Below are 23,518 nucleotides of genomic sequence, written 5' to 3' on the forward strand. Positions count from 1 at the left end.
GCACATCTGTAAAGTCATGTCACAGAAAGCGAAAGCAAGTTGTTAGCAAACATGATTTTCCAAGTCCACCACAGGCCTATGTTAAGGGAAGTAACTTCCTTGCTATGACCTATGTGTTTATCTCCAGATGTCAAAAAAACACTGTAAATATAACTTCACAACTGACGTTTCTAACGTGATAACATCAGTTAACTCTACTTCAGTTACTTTGTTTTTTTTTCCCATTAAAGAAGGGAAAAATAATCCACAAAAGGAAATGCAGAATACTGAGGGCTATATTCACATTTAAATGATAAAGATGAAATTCCATGGGCAAATAATAAAGAAATTTAGAAGCTCAAGTTTAAACACTTTGGAATATACTATAAATTAAAGAACTTATTCTACTGATGAGAGCCACTGATATTACAAATTTATTCCCACTAGGTTAGCCACATGTCTCAGAAAAACAACTTTTAGTACAGATCCAATTCATCAGTCTCTGTAGAACATACAAAAAGATAGTCTGGTCATTTTCTATTACTCTTCTCTTTCTTCACAAAAATAGAAATAAAGTCTCTGCCATTCATTCACCTCCAGTAAGAGTCAGCTGGAATTGATGCAAATGGGTAGCACCTTTCTTCCCTATGTGTTCCCTCCACACGGATTAATAACTTCGATCCTATTTATCTTTATGCCTTGCCCATTAAAGAAAAGTAGATGCATGACATCTATTGGAATATATCAAAAGTCTCATACAGGCAAGCAGCACATGTGAGCTTTTGAAATATTTCAACTCTAGCAAAAAACAGACACATTTTTCAATTCTGTGACACAGGAAACAGCAGCAACATGTGTAAAGCACTGAAGATCCAAACTTTAAAGAATCTAAATAAATTTAAAAATCAAGTGTCTGGCTGTAATTTTTTTTTCAATGAAATCCTTAATAAGAAATTTTACTTAAAACCTAAAGCTATTGTTAAAATCTATTTCAAGGTTTACAGTAGTCTTTCTTCACTGGCAGACTGTAACAGAAATAGGATTATTTTCAGAAAGGCGAGCAGTTATCCACTGGAGGAGCAGGGATGCATTTATCCCCAGTGATCCCTGCTTTTATTTGCATTGTGAAAAATCAACAGCTGTATTATGCCTTTCTGGACAGTCAATAGGTTTTATTTACATTGCTTTGAGAGGAGACAAAAGACATCTCATTACAACTGTCTCATAGCAGTCTCAGTTTTGAGGGTAATATGTAACACCAATTTTTACAGATAACGCATGGAATCATATATTTACATATACAATAGCAAATAGACAAATAAAGTAATTGCGAAGTCTCTAGAAGTGCAAATTTATAAACTGACTACCAGACACCCAACTTAGACCTGTACTGGAGAAAAAAAAATCATTATTAGCCTGAGAAAAAAAAATTAAGATACCACATGGGAAAAATTAAAGAGAAAACAGAAAATTATAATCACCGGAAAACCTGTGTCTTGCAAAGATTTCTTTCCATCAGAAGATGCAGAAACATTTTTCCCCCTGGAGCCCACGAAAACGGTTCTCCTGCACCCCCAGTTGCTTCCCTGCTTTCTCCCCCTGTTGCCGGTGTAGACGGCCGGTGTGGACTTTTTTCCAGAGATGAGAAGTCGAAGTTTGTACTTTATCGGCAGCGGGTGCACTTTTCCCCCCGGCCCCCCTTTGCTCTGCCTCCAAGATGGTAGGAAAGTTGTCGTTTCGGAGGGCAGAGGAGCCGCTCTCTGGTGTTATGTCCTCGCAGTGCCTGTAGTGGTGCTGTAGGAGGCTGCTGCCTCTTCTTGTGCAGCCCCGGCAGCCCTGCCTTCTTGGCTGGAGAGTATATTCAGGGATTTCCCCTTAATAATCACCGACCCCGGGAGCACTTTTGAGTTTCCAAAATAAAAATATGATCCTCACCCCTCTTGCTTGACAGGGAAAGGCTCTCTCCGGAGCCCAGGGGGGAGCAGTAGCAGCGGCAGCCGAGCTTCCTAGTCCATTGCCAGCGCCTCTCACTCTGATCTGTCAGCCCAGCCGAGGGAAAGGGGGGAAGGAGAAAAAAAAAAAAGCAGCTGAAAGGTAAGCAGAGGCGGCCCCAGGCCCGGCCCACATCCCCGGGCTCCCGTAGGGCGGCGGGCTGGGCCGCGCAGGCAGGGCGGGCGGCGAGCGCGCTTACGTGAGGACGGGGATTCGCCGGCCCACGCCAGGCCCCGGGCGGAGAATGAAAGGGTGAGTGGGGCCGGCGCCGGGCTGGCCGGGGCCGGGGCCCCGAGGGCCTTGGGGGCGCCCGCCGGCTGCCACGGCTGGCGGGCGGGGGTCGAGCCGGAGCCGGAGCGGGGCGAGCAGCGCGGCCTGTACGGGGCAGAGTCGGGGTGTGCAGCGGGAGGGGGGGCGCCGGCTAGGCCTCAGGCCGGCGGGCCCCGCGGCGGCCCCGCCCTGCCCCCGCACCCCGGGCCTCCGCGAGCCCCCGTGGGTCCCCCGGGGCTTCGGGGCGGGACGGCGGCGCTGCGGGGCCGAATCCTGAGCCGGTCGGGAGGCTCTCGCAACGGGGCGGCAGGCCTGGGCTGCTGGGCGGGGGCTTCAGGGCCTAGGAGTGGGGAATGGGCGCACGTTCCCTGAGCCCCCGGGTCTCTCTCAAACGTCCCCCGGCCCCCCGGATTCCGGTAATAGTTGAATTTATTTATCCCCCTCCTTCGCGCTCCGGGCGGCCAGGCCGGGGCGGGGCGGGCGGCCTTGGCGGGCGTGGGGTGGGGTGGAGGGGCGGTGTGGAGTCAGGTGCAGCCGCGGCCCGGAAAGTTTCCTTTTAGGCCCGAATTGGGGGCCGCCCTCTCTTCGGGGAGTCCTGGTCTTCGCGCTGGGGACCCCCGAGGGCGCGGGGGCGAGCGCTCGGCAATTTGGAAACTCCGTGCCAGTTCCTGTCCGTGGAAGGTACCCCGCCCCTGAGCCCCGCGCCCGCGCCCCACCCCGCTCCCCGCGAGCCCTCTCGGGGCTGCAAACTCCAGCCCGTTCCCCCCGGAGCCCCTCGGGTTGGGGAAGAGGGCCTTCTCTTCCGGTTTGGAAAAGTTTTCAAGGGATTTTTTTTCCCCCTTAGCTTTATTAGTTAGTGACTGGGCTTTTGGGGGTGGGAAGAGAGGAGGTAAATTCAGGTGGTGTTTCTACTGGACGGTCTTCGCCAGTCGCCGTTTTAGCTCTTACCCCACAAACCGGGGCTGTTTTATTCTGGTTGAGTGTCCACCCTCCTTGCATCCTGGACCCCTTTTGGGTCCCCAGTCCTCTTTTCGGGACGGCCCTGGCGGAGAGGAGGATGTAGGGGGCAGCAAGGAGACTGTCAGTGAACAGGGGGCAGGGCCACAGGATTTCTGGAGCAGCCCCCAGATGGAGGAGTGTCCCCTCCTTAAGTGGTCACTGTCCGGTAAAGCCAGCCCAGGATCGGAAGCCGAGTGGAGACCCTGGTTGTCAGAGGGCTGAGACGCTTTCAGCGTTGGGAGGAGGAAGGGGAGGGAGAGGAGGTGGGCAGGGCAGCTCCTGAGAGCAGGTCTGCAGTTGAAGGATCAGTACTTTGTTAGATTTGTGTGATATCCTCATATCCGACCCTGGAAATAGGAGCATGAGGGTTTTAAGGAAATTTCGACATGTTATTGCCACAACTCAGAAGGGTCTGTGCAAGAGCCCCTTGGGGGACCCGAACTTAGCTACATTTTCTGTTGCTGTTTTTTCGTTTGAATGGATTCAATTTTAGTTTTTTTTTTGGTGTCCTGAACTCTGAAAGTTTTAGCAAAAATGTCATTTGAACTTCCAAATCGAGATTTCCCGCTTTTCAGCGATAGGATGTTCCCTGTGGCTCCACTTACCCCCTTCTGCTTGGGTCTTTAGTGTTGGAGTTGAAATGTTAATGTCTCCTGGCCGCCCCCAGGGTGGGCGTGTTGGGAGAGGTTATCTTTACTGTTTGGCCCTCTGGGTTTTTAGGTGAACCCAGGGCGTGTGTTGTGTTGTGTTGTGTAGTGGGATATGTGTATGGGCGCTGCTTGGTAGCAGGCTAGAGGTCCTCCATGCCACTGTGCACTGGTCTGCTGTGAAAAGCTGCCACTCACTCGCCAAGCAACGGGTAACCCAGGACTTGGGCAGTGCCAACACAGTGACACTGCTGATGTGACTCCTATCAAGTGTGTCTGTCTCTTCCTCTTGTATGCCTAGAACAAAGCTCTGTTTCTCCACAGTGATAGCCAGTTAGCCTGTGCTTAAGAAAGTCTTGATATTTGAGATTGTATTGATTGGATACAAAATGCAAATTACATTTCATGGTTGTTTTAACTTTATTGATTAATTGAAATTGCTTATTGACTTGGGCGTTTTCATATGAATGTGTACCAAAAATCATTATTTCTATTTTAGTTTACCCTTTTTAGAACATACTGGCTGGAAAAAAATCATTCTTTGACTCTCTTCCTAGAACATTTTAAGATTTGAAAAACATTTTACTTATCATTGCATAAGGATTTGATATCTTGTGGTGTATTGTCAACTTTGCATTCTGAAGTTTTAGGAAGCTGTGTATGTGTAATACAAAAAGTTCTATGCTTTTCCCCGTCCAGGTCCCAGGCATAAATTAGTTTCCTAGTCTAACTTCCTCATAGACTACTCTATTCCTGAAGGAATGGAAGACTTGATGTTTTAAAGCTTACATTCTGTTTGAAACTAATAAAAGCCTTTTGGGGCAAGTATTGAATTAATTTGAAATTGCTAAGGAAATATACTATCTTTACTTTTTAAAAAATAGATGTTTTAATTTTAAGTATGAAATAATCAGATTTTTCTTCCTTTGAAAGGTCTTAAAAGGTAATTTGTATATTCCATCCAAACTATCTTTCTCAGCAGATCATGTTGTTACTATTTTTAAAGAAATGAACATTTTCATTCAGATGGATTTGAACATTTTGGAATACCCCAAATTAAAAATGCCATTTAAAAAAAAAGTGCTGATCCACTCCTTCTGACCTAAGCTGCCCCCCCCCCTGGGGAGGGGGGGTTAGCTCTCTGCCCTGGTTTGGAAAGGTGATGATAGATCATATAAGATCACTGATGGCTGAGTGCAGTTAGAGAGCAGTGTTCTCAACATGCAGCCCCCTCCCCGCAACACACACACACACACACACACACACACACACACACCTGGTCACTTACAGAAACAGTTGGTGAATAGGGGAGGCTGGGCTGTGCAGATGCCCCAGCTGTATATGCTGTGGAGTTAACATCGAAGTCCATTTAATGTACCCCAGTTCTTCTCCGTGCTTGTCAAAACAGTCTCGTTCCCACTCCTGTCCCAGGGGCCCTGATCATGACTAATTTTAGACAATGCTCTGGGCTATTCCGAGACACTTGGGGAGATACTCAGGTTAAAAGGTGAGGCTGCCCTCCTTGTGCTAAAAGTGACTGACTTCTTGATTCTGATTCTTTCAGAGAAGCCCAGTGTTTGGTGAAATTTTATTTGTAGCCTGGCATCCTGCAGTCAGACATTTGGACTGGGCTTTGAGTTCTGATCTCTTGCTCTTCCACTGGGCTGGTTCCTTCATCTTTGGTCTTTATCTGGAAATGGAAAGAAAATTCTTTGATGTAGGATTAGATGAGATAACCATGTGCTTGGCTTGTAATAGGTGCTCATTAAAAGTTAATTCCCCCAGGCTTTCTTACCTTCAGAATACCATTTCTCTCATTTGTTTGCCATTTTCTTTTCTTCTTTTTTCTTTTAAGATTTATTTTATTTCTTTGAAAGGCAGAGTTACAGAGAGAGAGATCTTCCATCTGCTCCATTACTCCCCAGATGGCTGCATCTGCCAGGGTTGGTCCAGCTAGAAGCCAAAAGCTTCATCCAGGTCTCCCATGTGGGTGGCAGGGGCCCAAACTGTTGGGCTGTCTTCAGCTGCTTTCCCAGGCTGGTTAGTAGGGAGCAGGATTGGAAGTGGAGCAGCTGGACCCATATGGGATATAGGTGTCACAGACAGTGGCTTCCCCTGTTACGCCACTGCGCTGGCCCCAGACATTTTCTAACTAACACATGCTCATATTATATTTGTTGAGGAGACCTACTCATCACACTCTGGAGATGACCATGTGTTTTCCTTCCCTTATTGTGTGAGCATGGTGAAGAGCCGCAGCATAAGCTTGGGACCTTCCCTGTGAAAGCATAATTTTGCTTTGGTTCAAAGTTTGGACTCCAGAGACAGATTGGCTTTGATTCCTGACTATGTGCTCTTGGGTAATTAAAATGACTTGATCTCACCAGGTCTCAGTTTTCTCTGTGAAAGGGAATAATAATAGGACCTCCTTCCTAGGGCTGCTGTGAAGAGTAATTGCAACTAAAGCCTTTAGAATGGTTCCTTGGGTAACCGTTCCATAATAATTCCCTCTAAAGATTTTAAGTATTCTTGATCTGAATGTTTGATGAGTTCTTAATATATATATATATATATATATATTTTATTTATTTATTTATTTTTTGACGGCCAGCATGCTTTGGCCAGTGCTGCGCCAATCTGAAGCCAGGAGCCAGGTGCTTCTCCTGGTCTCCCATGCGGGTGCAGGGCCCAAGCACTTGGGCCATCCTCCACTGCACTCCCTGGCCACAGCAGAGAGCTGGCCTGGAAGAGGGGCAACCGGGACAGAATCCTGTGCCCCGACCGGGCCTAGAACCCAGTGTACCAGCGCCACAAGGCGGAGGATTAGCCTAGTGAGCTGCGGTGCCAGCCAACTCAATATATATTAATAATACTAATAAGTATCTGAGTACAGATAGGATGTTATAATTACTTCTTTGGCTCAAATAACATTTCTGTGCAAATGAAAGACTGTGCAGTATATTTGTAGACAGTTTCAGCAACAGGAAGTTAGCTGTTGGATTCTGTGAGTTGGCAAATTTAAAGGAATGCCAAGGGTCCTGGGCAAGGGATTGGGCAGGGGTGGCTTCACTCCTGACCCTTCCATTTACGTTTTTGAAGTATCCTGTACGGCTTCCTAGGCGCTGATGTCTTTGGCGTTGGAGTTGAGGCCAAGGCAGGAGTTGGCTTAGGCTGGATTTGCTTGCCAGTGTTGGTTCATTCATTTAACAGACTAGCTTCTTTCTGATAGTTCTGCCCTCAAGGAGCTTTTAGTCTATTAGAGAAATGGGCTGTTATCTCCACCACTGAATGAGAATGAAGACATTAGTCTGGATGGAGGAAACCTATTTTTCTGTTCTGGCCTCAGGGCAAGCCTTAGAGTGAGAGCTTTGCAGGGCTGTTCATCCTAAGTGAAAGGGAGGAGTTAGACATTCCAGGAGGTGTGACCTGCAAGTATGAATAAATGCCTAGGGACAAAAGGCTATTCTGTGTTGCAAATTGTGGCTCAGAGTATATGGCCCAGAAGTTGGAGAGTAGCAGAATAAATAGAGGAGAGGTCAGTCGGGCCAAATCGAAAGGAGTTAGTGATGGGTAAAGGAATTTAGGGTTCTTTTAAATTTATAAGCAGACCCCAAAAGGCCTTTGGCCAAGTAAATTATTTGCAGTTTAGAGGATTTGAATTGAACGGAAGAGTGCAGTAAAGGAGGACCAGGCTGGAATTGGACCAGTGAGGCAGCTACTGAGAAGAGATGGAAGGGCGTTTGAACTAAGGTGATGGCAACGGAGATGGGAGGAGGCAAGTGGAGGCCCTAAGCGATGGGGGGAGGGGGGGGGTTGGCTACTGCATGCAGGTGTGGGAATTATCCTCACATAGAAGTGAGGGACCCAGATACTGGGTTAGTGGTTGTTGGTCTTGGACCCTCTCCAGAAACGTGCACTTATACACATTGACAGTTGTATATAAAATTTGGATAGTAACCTCTAATCTTGGGGTTGATATAGAATAAGAATTATCATAGAAGCCTGTAGAAATGTTTTGTTTGACTTAGACATTTTGAGTGTGACTTTATCGCTGCTATTTCGTAGAAGGGAAACATTTATAAAATGAATTTGGTCAAGGTCTTAACAGCTTGTGTGCTTAAAAGTTTAAATGAACTGCTGATATAAAAAAGAAATTAGAGATTTTTGTGGGAAAACTTGGGCTTTTATCTTTTGAAAAGTTGGAAGCTCTGGAAATCTTAGGTCTGCATTTTTTTTTTTTTTAATTACAACAGCTTGCTGGAACTTGTTAGAGTCAGAGCCTTGAGACAAGATAAGTTTTAAAGTTCCCCAGGTCCACTCCCGAGGCTCCCATTGGTATTTCATCTTGCACCCCAGTAAAATCAGATTAAAAGAACCTCCAGACATTGACATATAAGTGTAGGGGCAAGAAAGGGAAAGCCACTGACAGAGCAGCCAGAAAGGAGAAATTCTGAAGAAAGGGAAAGTGGTGAACAATGGCAAATGCTGCAGAGAGGTCAAGGAAGGGGAAAATGTAGGTGGAATTTAGTAACAGAGAGCAGTTAGCTTCAGAGTCTTAGAACAAAAGAGTTTTAGGATTATAGCTACAACTTAGTTTTTCTTCTGTCTTCCCGTCCTCCAGTGCAGGGTTTCTGTAACCAAAGAGAGTGACTATGACAAGCATAGGAACTCAGAGAGCATTTATTTGTTAGTATTAACTGGATCTAATAAATGCTGTGACCAAATCAAGCACTGCTCATCCTGCTAGTATTTTCCAAAGAACATCAATGCATAAATTCTCTGTAGAATGTAGAATATATTTTAATATTAGATTTTAATATGGATTGCAGGAAACCCTAGCCCCAGGAAGGTGGGAGGGGCTGAATTATTGGAGACTTAACACTGTACCATTCAAGAAAGCACTAGCAGCTAGAGAGTGCATCTTAGCCCCGCAGATTCCAGATTAAAATGATAATATTAATAAACTACTACTTACTGCTTCTAATGGTAGTTGACAATTAGTGATTGCTGTGTGCTGGGTACCATGCTAAGCACAGTTCATGAAATAGCTAATTTAATTCTCCTAAGCAACTCAATGAGGTATATACAATTATCATCTTACCTTTACAAATGAGAAAACTGAAGCCTGAATAACTTGCCTGAGGTCATATACCTAGAAATTAGCAGAACCAGATTTGAACCACATCTCTGGTACCTGTCAGAGCCAATGAAAGCTGTCCACTGTTGCAAGAATTATCCTTACCTTGCATTAATCAAGTCAGGAACTAGAGTAAAAGGCTGTTCAAACTATTTTAATTTAAATTCATAATGCAGACTTGTAGAGTGCTGTTTGAGCATAGTATTTGGCACATAATAAACATTTAATAAGTATTTCTTTATTAAATACTCTAATTTGAATTTCATTATAATGAATATTGTTTATATTTTTGAGTGATAAGCAGTTTTCTCACCCAATCATATAGATATATTTTCATCACTTTCACTCTAGTTATACTTTTTCATATTGATTAGTGGATGTTAACTTTTTGAAATAAATATTGTTGTCTGCTTAATTGCATTTGCATGTTTGTGCTCCATCAAGTTGAATTAAATTTAATTTTGAAAGATTTCTCATGAAGAAACATGTATTTTGAGAATAAATGTGATTTTTATCAGTAGCTTATTCCTTCTGGAATAAGTAAATATTTTTTTCATTTGTATATTGGGAAACTAATATTCTGAGAGTTAAGGTTGATTCTAGTTTTTAAAAAATTGTAATTTGTGTTGTAGATCTAGGTTCTTTAAAGGTGGAAGAATATAAAATTACAAAGGGCAATTAGGGGAAAGAGCTGTGGCAGTGAAGTGAGCATGCCTGTGAAACAGGATAGTCAAAAGAACCATAATGACACACAGAGAATCCACATGGAGGCAATACAGTAGTGGTCCCAAGGAGAATAATGTTCATATTTTTGTCAAATTGTTTTATGGCTATTATTGGAATACTGAAAGGACTGTTGGCTGCTCTTTAAAAGCTTTTCTTCCCTTTCTCCCTGCTAATGTCTTACTGTGTGTTTGCAAGAAGAAAGAAACTATGGAAATGAATTGTTTTATTTTCCAGTTAAACTCAACATAAAATATCAAGGGAGATTTTTTTCCTTAAAGATTTTACACCTAGCCATATTTCCTCCCCTAAGTTCTGATGTGGATGTGTTTGTTATGGAAATATTCTTTCTGTGGGACTTGATTATTGTCTGTTCTCCCTAATAGTTATTTCTGCTTTTTGGTAATAATTAAATGTGAGTGCATACTCTGCTGCTGCTCTGAAGTACTTAATTGCCTGCATGCCCTCCTTTAAGGGAATATAGATCCGTTTATATTCTAAGCCAGTTGCCTCTAGAGCTGATGATGATAGCTGCTAGACCTGCTAATAAATTTAGTCTAAGATCTTTTTTCTTCCTTTTTAAAGTGCTGTTCATCATGTGCTAAAAGTTACAGTCTACTGTTAGCTTTTTGTCTTCGTTGATTAATGTTGTGTTTAAATATTAGGGTCTGTAAGACATTTGATTAAGATTATGTGGACTTAGGTGTCTCCTTTCTTTATATTTTATACTGACTGACAAGGTGAAAGTGAAGTGAACTTCACCTTGGGGGGATGTAAGGGTGAAGATGTAGGGGTAAAGAATGAAAAAAATGTGGGCTTTTTCTTGACAACTGCCTGAGGGCTTTTGCCATGAATTTTTTTTTACTTGAAAACCTATGTAGAGAAGACCAGAAGACCAGTTGGTAGACAGAGTGATTTTGTTATTAAGATTACACTCATTGAGAAGGAAGTTAGTGTTTCACACAGAGGTCATTTCCCCTGCATTCCTGCTTTTTGTGCTATATGAAATGAGTCTGAATATTTAAAAATATAAGTATAGAGATTAAATGAAGCTTTTAAAGGAGGGATTTTGCATCTTCAAAAGGAAGATGCAAAAAATAATATAAAGTTGGCTTTTATGTTTTATGTTTGTTTATGTTTATTTATTTGAAAAGCAGAGGGACAGAGACATCTTTCATCCACTGGTTCACTTTCCAAATGACAGCTGGGACTGGGCCAGGCTGAAGCCAGGAGCCAGGAACTCCATTCAGGTCTCCCATATGGGTGGCAGGGACCCAGTTACTTGAGCCATCAACTGCTGCCTCCCAGGTAACATATTAGCAGATAGCTGGATCATAAGTGGAGGTGGGACTTGATTCTAAGCATTCTGATATGAGATTGGGTGTCCCAAGCTGTCACTTAACCTACTGCTCCATAATACCCACCCCAAAGTTGGCTTTTTTTTTTTTTTTTTTTTTTTTTTTTTTTTTTTTTTTTTTGACAGGCAGAGTGGACAGTGAGAGAGAGAGACAGAGAGAAAGGTCTTCCTTTGCCGTTGGTTCACCCTCCAATGGCCGCCGCGGCCGGCGCGCTGCAGCCGGCGCACCGCGCTGATCCGATGGCAGGAGCCAGGAGCCAGGTGCTTTTCCTGGTCTCCCATGGGGTGCAGGGCCCAAGCACCTGGGCCATCCTCCACTGCACTCCCTGGCCACAGCAGAGAGCTGGCCTGGAAGAGGGGCAACCGGGACAGAATCCGGCGCCCCGACCGGGACTAGAACCCGGTGTGCCGGCGCCGCTAGGCGGAGGATTAGCCTAGTGAGCCGCGGCGCCAGCTCAAAGTTGGCTTTTAATAGGACTTGACAAATATTAAAAGGGAGCAAAAGGGGGCCGTCGATTGGCTCCGTGGTTGAGTCATCCCTTGGGACACGTGTATCCATCCCATCCAGAAAGCCTGTGCTGAAGTCTCTGCTCCACTTCTAGTTCTTGCTAATGCACACCCTAGAAGCAGCAAGTGATTGCTCAAGTACTTGAGTCCCTGCTATCATTGTGGGTGACTCAGATTTAGAATACTGGGCTTCTGATTTGGGCCTGGCCCAACTTTGACTGTTGTGGGAATTTGGGGAGTGAGCCAGTGGATGAAAGATCTCAATCTCATTCTCCTCTCATATAAAATGAAAATCTTAAATACTGAAAGATAGGAGTTGTTGCACAATGGGTTAAGCCACCTCCTGCGAGGATGCCATCATTGCAATCCAGCCCCCTGCTAATGTGCCTGGGAAGGCAGCTGCCTGGGCTGTTGCAACCATTTAGGGAATGAACCAGCAGGTGGATGATCTCTGTGTAACTCTGCCTCTCAAATAAATCTTTAAAAAAATTAAATATGAAGTGGGAAAGAAAAATTAATCACAGATAGATATAGAAAATTAAGATTGAAGAGAAGTTTTGATAAAGTCTTGAAATTAAACTCTTATAATTTCATAGAAGTAGAGGTGATTAGGGAGAATTTTGGCGCTTTGTGAATAAATGCTCCAGGTAGTTGAACCGATTAGAAGGAAGTTAATTTGGCAAGACTGCTTTAATGAGTTTGAATGTTTCTTTTTCCCCTTTTTAAGCATTTTATTTAAGAGTTTTAAATTTACAAAACAGAAATTGTGAGGTGGTAATACATAGTGTTCCTATATACCCCTCACCCTATTTTACTCTATTAATGTCTCATTTTAGTATCTTTGTCACGATTAATGAACCATACTCTGCTTCCCCTATTTTTGTCTAAAAACCTGTTACCCCTCTCATCCCTCCTAGCCTCTGGTAATCAACACTCTATTTTCAGATTGAGGTTTGTTTTGTTTTGTTTTTTAATTTTAACTCCTACATACGAGGGAGAACGTGACATTTGTCTTTCTGTATCTGACTCGTTTGGTGCAACATGATGGCCTTCAGTATGATCCATTTTGCCGCAAATGACAGGATTTCATCCCTTTTTGTAGTTGAATAATATTCCATTGTGTACACATACAATATTTTCTTTATCCGTTCACTTGATAATGGGCACCTTGGTGAGTTTGAATGTTTTTGAACATTACTTGCTCATAAATATTGGTTTGCAAAATTATATGACATCTTTTTGGTGAAATGTTTGATGTTACTTTATGAGATGCACTAAAATGCTCAAAAATTTTAATGCTTATAAATTATACTTTCTCGTTATGACTGTGGTTATTAGAAATAATTGTATTGACTATCTGAAGTACCAATTTAGGAGTTAAAAATTATTTATAATCAGTGGGTAAATGTGGTAAAACATTTGGGCAGAAAGTCTGTAATTAAGAGTTACTGACACAGATTGTATTTATGTATTCAGCATGTACTTACTGAGTACCTATTAAGCACTGGGATATAGTGATACACAGAGAACTGTTAGTTCTTCTGGGAGTTATTCGCTAGGAGGGAAGACTTCACAACAGCCCATTAAAGTAGAATGTGAAGAATGCCCAAACAGGGAAGCACACACGGTACCTCAGGGGGCACGTGACTCAGCTTTGGGCGCCTACATGTGGTGACAACTAAACTGTTCGGAAGCGTTAGCCCAGGCCTGGCCAGAGAAGGGGGCACCGGTTTGAAAATCTGTTATTCTAGACAGATATACCAGGCTGACTAGGCTTGGTGGGACCAGAGGAACTGGGTGCACACAGAGCTCTGAGTAGGTCTCCTCTTGATTTCCTTTTTTTTTTTTTTTTTTTTTTTTTTTAAGATTTGTTTTGTTTGAAATTAAGAGTGACTGGAGGAGAAAGAGAGAGAGAGATCTCTTCTACCTGCTGGTTCACTCCCCAAATGGTTACAACAGCCAGGGCTGGGCCAGGCCAAAGCCAGGAGCCTGGAACTAACTTCTAGTCTACCACATGGGTGACAGGGGCCCAAGCACTTGAGCCATCACCTTCTGTTTTCCTGGCCCATGAGCAGGGAGCTGGATCAGAAGCCGAGTTGCTGAGACTCAAACTGGTGCCCCAATATGGAATGTAAACATCCCAGGTGATGCCTTAACCTGCTGTGTCATGATACCCATACCAGTCACTTCCTTTCTTTTGAATGCATCTCATCCTCCAAAGGCCTAAAATTGCTAATATATCCTCCACAGCTACTGGGAAAAATGATGGACTTTTCATAGTGTTTAATAAGTAAACATGTGCCATGTGGATTAGACATGGACAAAAATGCATTAAATCAAGTTTAGCAACTTTTTTTTTAGTTTATTAAAGAATCAGAGAAAGCAAGTGAGCTATGTGCATGCCTATCTGCTGGTTTACTCCCCAGATGCCCCCAATGTCTGAGGCTGTGCAGCCAAAGCTGGGGTGGGAGTCAGGAATTTAATCCAGGGATCCTATGCCATTGTAGGGGATAGGGCAGGAGCCGAATTACTTGAGCCATTACCTCTACCTCCCAAGGTCTGGCATTGGCAGGAAGTGGCAGTAAGAGCTAGAACAAACCATCAAATTTAGATATCCTGCTGTGGGTTGTGGGTATCCTACCAGCATGTTGAACCACTGGTCTCAGTGCTGGCTCCAGAGAAGTTCTAGAGCATATTGATTCTTTGAAAATATAGTATGTAAGGGGGAGCAGCATTGTGACGCAGCACACCGCTTTTGATGCCAGCAGCTCATATTGGAGCACCGATTCAAGTCCCAGCTGTTCTGCTTCCCATCCAGCTCCCTGCTGAAGTACCTAGGAAGGCAGCAGGTGATGGTCCGCGTACGTGGGCGCCTGTCACCCACATGGGAGAGCAGGCTTTGGCCTAAACTAGCCTTGGCCATTGTGGCCATTTTGGGAGTAAACCAGCAGATGGAGGAGCTCGTACTCTGTCTCTCCCTCCCTCTCCACCTTCTTCTCTCTCTCAATGCTACTTTGCCATTCAAATAAATCTTATTTAAAAATTAAAAAAAGTAAGAATATTTAATAAGTTGTGTTGTAAAAATTAGTATATATATGTATATATACAAAAATTCAGAAAATATTTCTGATTAATGATGGCAGAGTTCTGACATCTCTGTTCTCCCCACTGTAAGGTTGTTTGAAAATAAGGAGAACAAGGAGCAAAAGGCTCGAGATCTTTGAGAAACTACCAGACCGTGTAAGAATATATGAATCAATGCTACTAAGCAGGCCCAGTGAGGGGAGCAGCTTACTCCCAAATAGGCTTCACACCCTGAGGCCAAAAAACCAATAACCCCCATGCTTGGAATGGCAAATCTGGGTGTGTAGGTTTGGCTTCCCAAGTGGCAGGAGAGGTGGGGCTGAGTTACAGCCTGTGCAGTCCTACCATTCTTTTCTGGAAGTTCACACAGGAGAGACCAGCAGCAATCAGCCTTATAGCTGCTCATCGTAGTCAGTTGAAGAGAAAGAATGCCTAAATTATCACCCCATTCCACCCCCAAATCTGAGCCTTATAGGCCCTTATGGGTTAGGGAAACTAGTCCAACATGGAATTAAGGCGCAAGGGAAGAGAGTTTGTGATAAGCATTGTCTGAAGCAGCAGAGCAAGTGAAAAGTTGTGAACAAATAGTTCCCAGTGGAGGGAGGTGGGAATGGAGTAGCTCTTCCAGTACAGGAGTTTGAGGATGAGATATCAGAGCTTAAGAAATACATGAAAAGACAACAGAAAGACAAAAAGAGTGAGCTGATAGAACCAAAGTAGATACAAAATTAAAGAAAAACACAGTCATTATAAAATAAAGGCCTCTTTCAAAACAGCAGATATACACAGTAACTGATGATAATGGAGGCAAGGTTGAGAAATCTGAGCAATCCAAAATGGAAAAAGTAAAAATTAAAAAAGTGAATGATAGGTAAAGAGTACAATAAATTTAGAATATCGGTAATGGATACCTCTGAAGGCATCAGAAGAATAAATGAAGCAGGCAGAAAATGTTTTAAATTGCAAGGAAAAATAGGCAGCCTCTATTTTACAGGGAGATTTAGGTTTTTCCAGTGTTACATCTTAGAAGACAGCTTACAATATATACAGTGGTAGCAGACTTAAAAAGTATGACCCCTTGGGGCCACCACTGTGGTGTAATGGGTTAAACCACCACATGCAGTCCCATATGGGTGTTGGTTCTAGTCCCGGCTACCCTACTTCTGTTCCAGCTCCTTGCTAATGTGCCTAGGAAAGCAGTGGAAAATGGCTCAAGTGTTGGGGCCCCTGTACCCATGTAGGAAACCTGGAAGAAGCTCCTGGCTTCTGGCTTCAGCATGGCCAGCCCCGGCTATTGTAGGCATTTGGGAAGTGAACCAACAGATGGAAGATCCAATCTCTGCTCCTGGACCTTGTGTAACTCTGCCTTTCAAATAAATACATCTTTAAAAAAAAAAAAAGTATGACTCAAGAAGTTTATGTCTAGGCATGCTATATTTCATACAGTATCAATTGATTATAAGTATTTGTACAGGAAAATCATGGCATATCATTTCCATAAGTCAGCCCTTGGAGGGATGGAAAAGAGAGGAAGTTATGTTATAAGGTATTGAATCAACAGATGAGTGGAAAAATAAGTAAAGAACTAGTGATTCACATTGAATAAATGTAGAACTAAGTTTAAAATGTTATAAACTGGGACTGGGCATTGTGGTCCAATGGGTTGAGCCACCTTTTGGGACACCTACATCTCATATTGGAGTGCTGGTTTGAGTACCAGCTGTGCCACTTCTGATCCAGCTTCCTGTTAATGTACTTGGCAGGTGGCAGATGCTGACTCAAGTACTTGGGTCCCTGCCATCCATGTGGGAGACCTGGATGGAGTTGACCCAGGCTTTGGGCTATTGCAGCCCTGGTTATTCTGATCATTTGGGGAGTAAACCAGTGAGTAGACGATCTCTCTCTATCTTGCCTTCTTGATTGCCCTGCCTTTTAAATAAAATAAAATCTGTCTTTTGAAAATGTTATAAGCCATGACAGTGTAAAAATTTGAGGGAAAATATCTGAGAGTTGAGGATGGGTAGGTATGAAATTTTTCTCATTGATCATAACATGGATCAAGAGCGATAATCCTGAAGAGATTACTGATTTTCTTAAAGAAATGTTATCTATCTAAAGGACCCTATAAATCTTGCAAGGAAGCAGACGTTATAGTGAGATGTGTAATAAAAAGAATTATCTTTTTTTTTCCAAAGAAACCTTTTATTTAAGGCATACAAGTACAACTTTAGTTATATAGTGATTTTTCCCACCATACCCACCCTCCCACTCTACTTCCTCCTCCCTCTCCCATTCCCAGTCCCATTCTCCACTAAGATTCATTTTCAATTAACTTAATACACAGAAGATCAACTCTATACTGAGTAAAGAGTTCAGTTTTCAAACACAAAAACACAAAAAATGTTTGAGTACAAGTTTTACAGTTAATTTTCGTAATACAACTCATTGAGGACAGAGGTCCTGCATGGGAAGTAAGTGCACAGTGATTCCCATTGTTAATTTATTTATTGCAGAGTGGACAGTGAGAGAGAGAGAGACAGAGAGAGAAAGGTCTTCCTTTGCCGTTGGTTCACCCTCCAATGGCCGCTGCAGCCGGTGCACCGCACTGATCCGATGGCAAGAGCCAGGTGCTTCTCCTGGTCTCCCATGGGGTGCAGGGCCCAAGTACTTGGGTCATCCTCCACTGCACTCCCTGGCCACAGCAGAGAGCTGGCCTGGAAGAGGGGCAACTGGGACAGAATCCGGCACCCCGACCGGGACTAGAACCCGGTGTGCCGGTGCCGCAAGACGGAGGATTAGCCTAGTGAGCCGCGGCGCCGGCAACTGCTCTGTAGTATTCTGTAGAGTACATATCCTATAATTTCTTTATCCAGTCTTCTGCATTTAGGTTGATTCCATGTCTTGATATTGTGAATTGAGCTGCAATAAATTTGGGTGAGCAGATAACTCTTTTATTTGTTGATTTCATTTCCCTTGGGTAAATTCCCAGGAGTGGGATTGCTGGGTCATATGGTAGGTCTATATCCATATTCTTGAGATATCTCCACACTGTCTTCCATAGTGGCTTTACCAGTTTACATTCCCACCAACAGTGGATTAGGGTACCTTTCTCTCCCCATCCTCACCAGCATTTGTTGTTTGTTGATTTCTGTATGTGAGCCATTCTAATTGGGGTGAGGTGAAACCTATTGTGGTTTTGATTTACATCTCCCTGATTGCTAGTGATTCTGAACATTTTTTAATGTGTGTGTTGGCCATTTGGATTTCCTCTTTTGAAAAATGTCTGTTTAAGTCCTTGGCCCATCTCTCTAAGTGGGTTGTTTGTTTTGTTGTGGAGTTTCTTGATCTCTTTGTAGATTCTGGTTATTAATCCTTTATCTTGTGCATAGTTTGCAAATGATTTCTCCCGTTCTGTCAGTTGTCTCTTTACTTTCCTGAGTGTTTTGCTGTACAGAAACTTCTCAATTTGAAGTGATTCCAGTTAATTTTAGTTTTGACTGCTTGTGCATCTGGGGGGTCTTTTCAAGAACTCTCTTCCTGTGCCAATGTCTTTTAGGGTTTCTCCAATGTTCTCTAATATTTTGATGGTATTGGGTTGTAGATTAAGGTCTTTGATCCATTTTGTGTGGATTTTCTGTGTAAAGTGTAAGATAAGGGTCTTGCTTCATCCTTCTGCATGTGGAAATCCAGTTTTCCCAGCACCATTTGTTGAAGAGACTGTCCTTGCTCCAAGGCTTGGTTTTAGCTCCTTGGTCAAAGATAAGTTGGTTGTAGATTCTTGGATTGATTTCTGACATTTCTGTTCTGTTCCATTGGACTATCCATCTGTCTTTGTACCAGTACTATGCTGTTTTGATTATAACTGCCTTGTAGTATGTCTTGAAACCTGGTATTGTAATGCCTCCAGCTTTGTTTTTGTTATATAAGATTGCTTTAACTATTTGAGGCCTCCAGTGTTTCCATGTGAATTTCAGCATTTTTTCTAGATCTGAGAAGAATATCTTTGATATTTTGATTGGTATGTCATTAAATCTGTAAATTGCTTTCAGAAGAATGGACATTTTGATGACATTAGTTCTTCCAATCCATGCACGTGGAGGAATTTTTCCATTTTTCGTTTCTTCTATTTCTTTCTTTAATTTTTTGTTAATTCACATCATAGAGATATTTGACATCCTTGATTAAATTTATTCCAAGGTATTTTATTGTTTTTGTCACTATTATATATAGGATTGATCTTAAGAACTTCTTTCTCAGCCTTGGCATTGTCTGTGTATTCAAAGGGTGTTGATTTTTGTGTATTGACTTTATTTCCTGCTGCTTTACCAAACTCTTATGAGTTCCAGTGGTCTCTTGGTGGAATTTTATAGAATCATTTCGCCGACACTGCGGCTCAATAGGCTAATCCTCCATCTAGCGACGCCGGCACACCGGGTTCTAGTCCCGGTTGAGGCGCCAGATTCTGTCCCAGTTGCCCCTCTTCCAGGCCAGCTCTCTGCTGTGGCCCAGGTGTGCAGTGGAGGATGGCCCAAGTCCTTGGGCCCTGCACCCCATGGGAGACCAGGAGAAGCACCTGGCTCCTGCCATCAGATCAGCGCGGTGCGCTGGCCGCAGCGCGCTGGCTGTCGCGGCCATTGGAGGGTGAACCAACGGCAAAAGGAAGACCTTTCTCTCTCTCTCTCTCTCTCTCTCTCACTGTCCACTCTGCCTGTCAGAAAAAAAAAAAATCATTTCATCTGCAAATAGGGATAGTTTGACTTCCTCCTTCCCGGTTTGTGTCCCTTTGATTTATTTTCCTTGTCCAGTGGCTCTGGCTAAAACTTCAAGGACTATATTGAATAGCATGGTGAGAATAGTATCCTTGTCTGTTAGAGGATCTCAGTGGGAATGCTTCCAGCTTTTCCCCATTCAGCAGGACAATGGCCATTGGTTTTTCATAAATTGCCTTGATTATGTTGAGGAATGTTCCTTGTGTACCCAGTTTGCTCAGCGTTTTCATCATGAAAGGGTGTTGTATTTTACCAAATGTTTTCTCTATTGATATAATCATACGGTTTTGTTCTTTAGTTTGTTAATGAGTTGTATCACATTGATTCATTTAGAAATGTTGAACCATCCCTGCATACCAGGGATAAATCCCACTTAGTTTGGGTGAATGATCTTTCTGATTTGTTGTTGGATTCGATTGGCTAGAATTTTGTAGAGGGTTTTTACGTCTATGTTCATCAAGGAAATTGGTCTGTAGTTCTCTTTCTCTTGCATCTTTTCCAGGTTTAGAAATTAAGGTGATGCTGACTTCATTGAAAGAATTTGGGAGGATTATTCCCCTCTCTTTCAATTGTTTTGAATAACTTGAGAAAAGTTGGAGTTACTTCTTCTTTAAAGGTCTGGGAGAATTCACAGTGAATCCATCTGGTCCTGGGGTTTTCTTTGTTGGGAGGGCCTTTATTACTGATTCAATCTCTGACTCAGTTATGGGTCTGTTTAGGTTTTCTATGTCTTCATGGTTCAATTTAGGTAGGTTGTATGTGTCCAGGAATCTTTTTTTTTTTTTGGACAGGCAGAGTAGACAGTGAGAGAGACAGAGAGAAACGTCTTCCTTTTCTGTTGGTTTATCCCCACAATGGCTGCTGCGGCCGGCGCACCGCGCTGATCCGAAGCCAGGAGCTAGGTCCTTCTTCTGGTCTCCCATGTGGGTGCAGGGCCCAAGGACTTGGGCCATCCTCCACTGCACTCCTGGGCCACAGCAGAGAGCTGGACTGGAAGAGGAGCAACCAGGACAGAATCCGGCGCCCCGACCGGGATTAGAACCTGGTGTGCCGGTGCCGCAGGCAGAGGATTAGCCTATTGAGCCGCGACGCTGGCCAAGAATCTATTTATTCTAGGTTTCCAAGTTTGTTGGCATACAACTCTTTGTAGTAATTTCTGATGATTTTATTTATGTGGTGTCTGTTGTTACATTGCCTTTTTAATCTCTAATTTTATTGATTTTTGTCTTCTGTCATCCTTTTTTAGTTAGTTGGACCAATGTTGTATCAGTTTTGTTTATTTTTTCAAAAAATCAGCCCTTCTTTTTGCTGATCTTTTGTATTTTTTTATTCGATTATGTTGATTTCTTCTCTAATTTTAATTATTTCTCTTCTACTAGTTTTGGGTTTGGGTTGCTGTTATTTTTCTAGATCCTTGAGGTGCATTGATAGATGCATTCATTTATTTGGTACCTTTCCAGTTTCTTGATGTAGGCTCCAATTGCTATAAACTTTCCTGTTAACACTGCTTTTGCTGTATCCCATAAGTTTTGTTGTTTTTTTTTTTAAGATTTATTTTATTTATTTGAAAGACAAGGGTTGCAGAGAGAGGGCTTCCATCCGCTAGATCATTCCCCAAATGATTGCAACAGCTAGAACTGGGCTGATCTGAAGCCAGGAGCTTCTTCCGGGTCTCCTGCGTGGGTGAGGGGCTCAAGGGAATTGGCCATCTGCTACTGCTTTCCCAGGCCACAGCAGAGAGCTGAATTGAAGTGGAGCAGCTGAGACTCAAACTGGAGCCCACATAGGATGCCTGCATTGCAGGCTGGGGATTTAACCCACTGTACCATAGCACCAGCCCCATCCTTTAAGTTTTGATATGTTGTATTGTCTTCATTTGTTTATAGAAATTTTATGATTTCTCTTTTGATTTCTTCTATGACCCCTGCTGTTCATTCAGGAGCATGTTGTTCAGTCTGCATGTTTTTGCCTATGTTCTAGAGATTCCTGATTTGATGATTTTCAGCCTCGTTTCCTTGTGATCTGAGAAGATGTATGGTATGATTTCAATTTTATTGAATTTGCTGAGACCTGCTTTATGTTTTAGCATATGGTCAATCTAAGAGAAAGTTCCATGCACTGGTGAGAAGAATGTGTATTCTGCAACTCTAGGATGAATAGTTCTGTAGGTATCTGTTAGGTCCATTTGGTCTGTAGTGTCAATTTACTCTGCTGATTCCTTCCTGATTATCTGTCTGGTTGATCTATCCATTGCTGAAAATAGGGCATTGAAATCACGCATTACTATTGTAATTGAGTCTATGTCTCCCTTTCAGTCTCTTAACATTTCTTTTAAATAGCCAGATTCTCTGTAATTAGGTACATATAAATTTATAATAGTCACTTATTCTTGTTGAATTGATCCTTTAATCATTACATAGTGTCCTTCTTGTCTCTTAATAGTTTTTGTGTTAAAGTCTGTTTTGTCTGATAATAGGATGGCTACACCAGCTCTTTTGTGGTTTCTGTTAACATGAAATATGTTTTTCCATCCTTTGACTTTCATTCTGGATACATGCTTGTAGGTGAGATGTGTTTCTCATAAGCCTTTTGGCTTATAATCCATTCAGCCTGTCTGTTCCTTTTAACTGGAGAGTTGAGGCCATTTACATTCAGGGTGACCTTTGATAAGTAACTACTTGCTTGGCTCTGCCATTTTTTCTTAAATATTCCCATTTTTTACTTTGGATTTCTGTTGTACTTTTACTGGAAGATTTTCTTCCTTTTCCTTCTTCCATAGTGATGACCATGTTTCTGTGTTTCTGTGTGCAGAACATCTTTAAGCATCTTCTGCAGGGCTGGACGAGAGGTGACAAATTCTTTCAATTTCTGTTTTTTTTGTTTGTTTGTTTGTTTGTTTTTTAAGATTTATTTATTTACTTGAAAGTCAGAGTTCCACAGAGAGAGAAAGAGAAGTAGAGAGAGAGAGAGAGAGGTCCCCCATCTGCTGGTTCATTCCCCATTTGGCCGCAACTGCTGGAGCTGTGCCATTCTGAAGCCAGGAGCCAAGAGCCTCCTCCGTGTCTCCCCCGTGGGTGCGGGGACCCAAGGACTTGGGTCATCCTCTATGGCTTTCCCAGGCCATAACAGAGAGCCAGATCAGAAGAGGAGCAGCTGGGACTCAAACTGGCACCTGTATGGGATGCCAGCACTTCAGGCCAGGGCTTTATCCACTGTGCCACAGCACCAGCCCCCAATTTTTGTTTGTTATGGAAGGTCTTTGTTTCACCTTCATTCATAAATGAGAGCTTTGCAGGATATATTATTCTGGGATGACAGTTCTTTTCTCTTAAGACTTCAAATATATCTCGCCATTTTCTCCTAGGCCTGTAGGGTTTCTGTTGAGAAGTCTGCTGTGAGTCTAATTGGAGATCCCCTGTAAGTAATCTGGTGTTTCTGTCCTGTACATTTTAGAATCTTTTTTTGTTGTTGTTTGTTTTACTGTGAAGAGTTTGATTACAATGTTTCATGGTGAAGATCTTTTCTGGTCATGTCTGTTAGGAGTTCTATGTGCTTCCTGTACTTGGATGTCTCTTTCTCCAAATTAGGGAAATTTTCTTTTATTAATTCACTAAAAAGTTCTTCTAATCTTTTCTCTCTTTCCATGCCTTCAGGAACTCCTAGAACCCGTATGTTAGATCATTTGATAGTATCCTCTAGATTCCCAACAGTGTTCTTTAGTTTTCTAATTTCTTCTTCTTGTGTTTGGTCTGACTGTATAATTTCCTGTGCTTTAAGTTGGATACTCTTTGTTCTGCTTCACTGATTCTGTTGCTGAGGCTTTTCACTGCACTTTTTAATTTGTTCTATTGAATTCTTCATTTCCAAGATTTCATATGAAGCTTTTAATTTTGTGGGAGAAGTTTTCTTTTATGTCATGTACAAGCTTCTTTAGTTCATGCATTTGCTTCTGGTTACTAAGTAATCAATGTTTTATGTTCAATGTTTTGAATTCCATTTCTGAAATTTCTTCCATCTCATCATCTTCAAAATCTAATATTGAAGTGTTGTGTTC

General features: G+C 42.6%; 1 protein-coding gene and 1 long non-coding RNA gene across 7 annotated transcripts in view; one reads left to right on the forward strand and one right to left on the reverse strand.

Moving 5' to 3' along the window:
• Positions 1-392: 392 nt before the first annotated feature.
• LOC108176879 (uncharacterized) lies at positions 393-2,309 on the reverse strand. The gene is made up of 2 exons (XR_001793633.3): positions 2,171-2,309; positions 393-2,016 (listed from the first exon to the last, which is right to left on the reverse strand). It is a non-coding gene; the product is annotated as an uncharacterized lncRNA (long non-coding RNA).
• INO80D (INO80 complex subunit D) overlaps positions 1,670-23,518 on the forward strand; it is a 76,726-nt gene continuing 54,877 nt past the window's right edge. The window contains exon 1 of one of the 6 annotated variants that reach the window (XM_051849222.2): positions 1,670-2,073. The gene's annotated coding sequence lies outside the window, so the exon portion shown is untranslated. The other 5 variants (XM_051849226.2, XM_051849220.2, XM_051849225.2 and 2 more) reach the window with 5 other exon arrangements.

This window comes from Oryctolagus cuniculus, chromosome 3 (assembly GCF_964237555.1).
Source record: "Oryctolagus cuniculus chromosome 3, mOryCun1.1, whole genome shotgun sequence".
Classification (NCBI taxonomy): Eukaryota; Metazoa; Chordata; class Mammalia; order Lagomorpha; family Leporidae; genus Oryctolagus; species Oryctolagus cuniculus.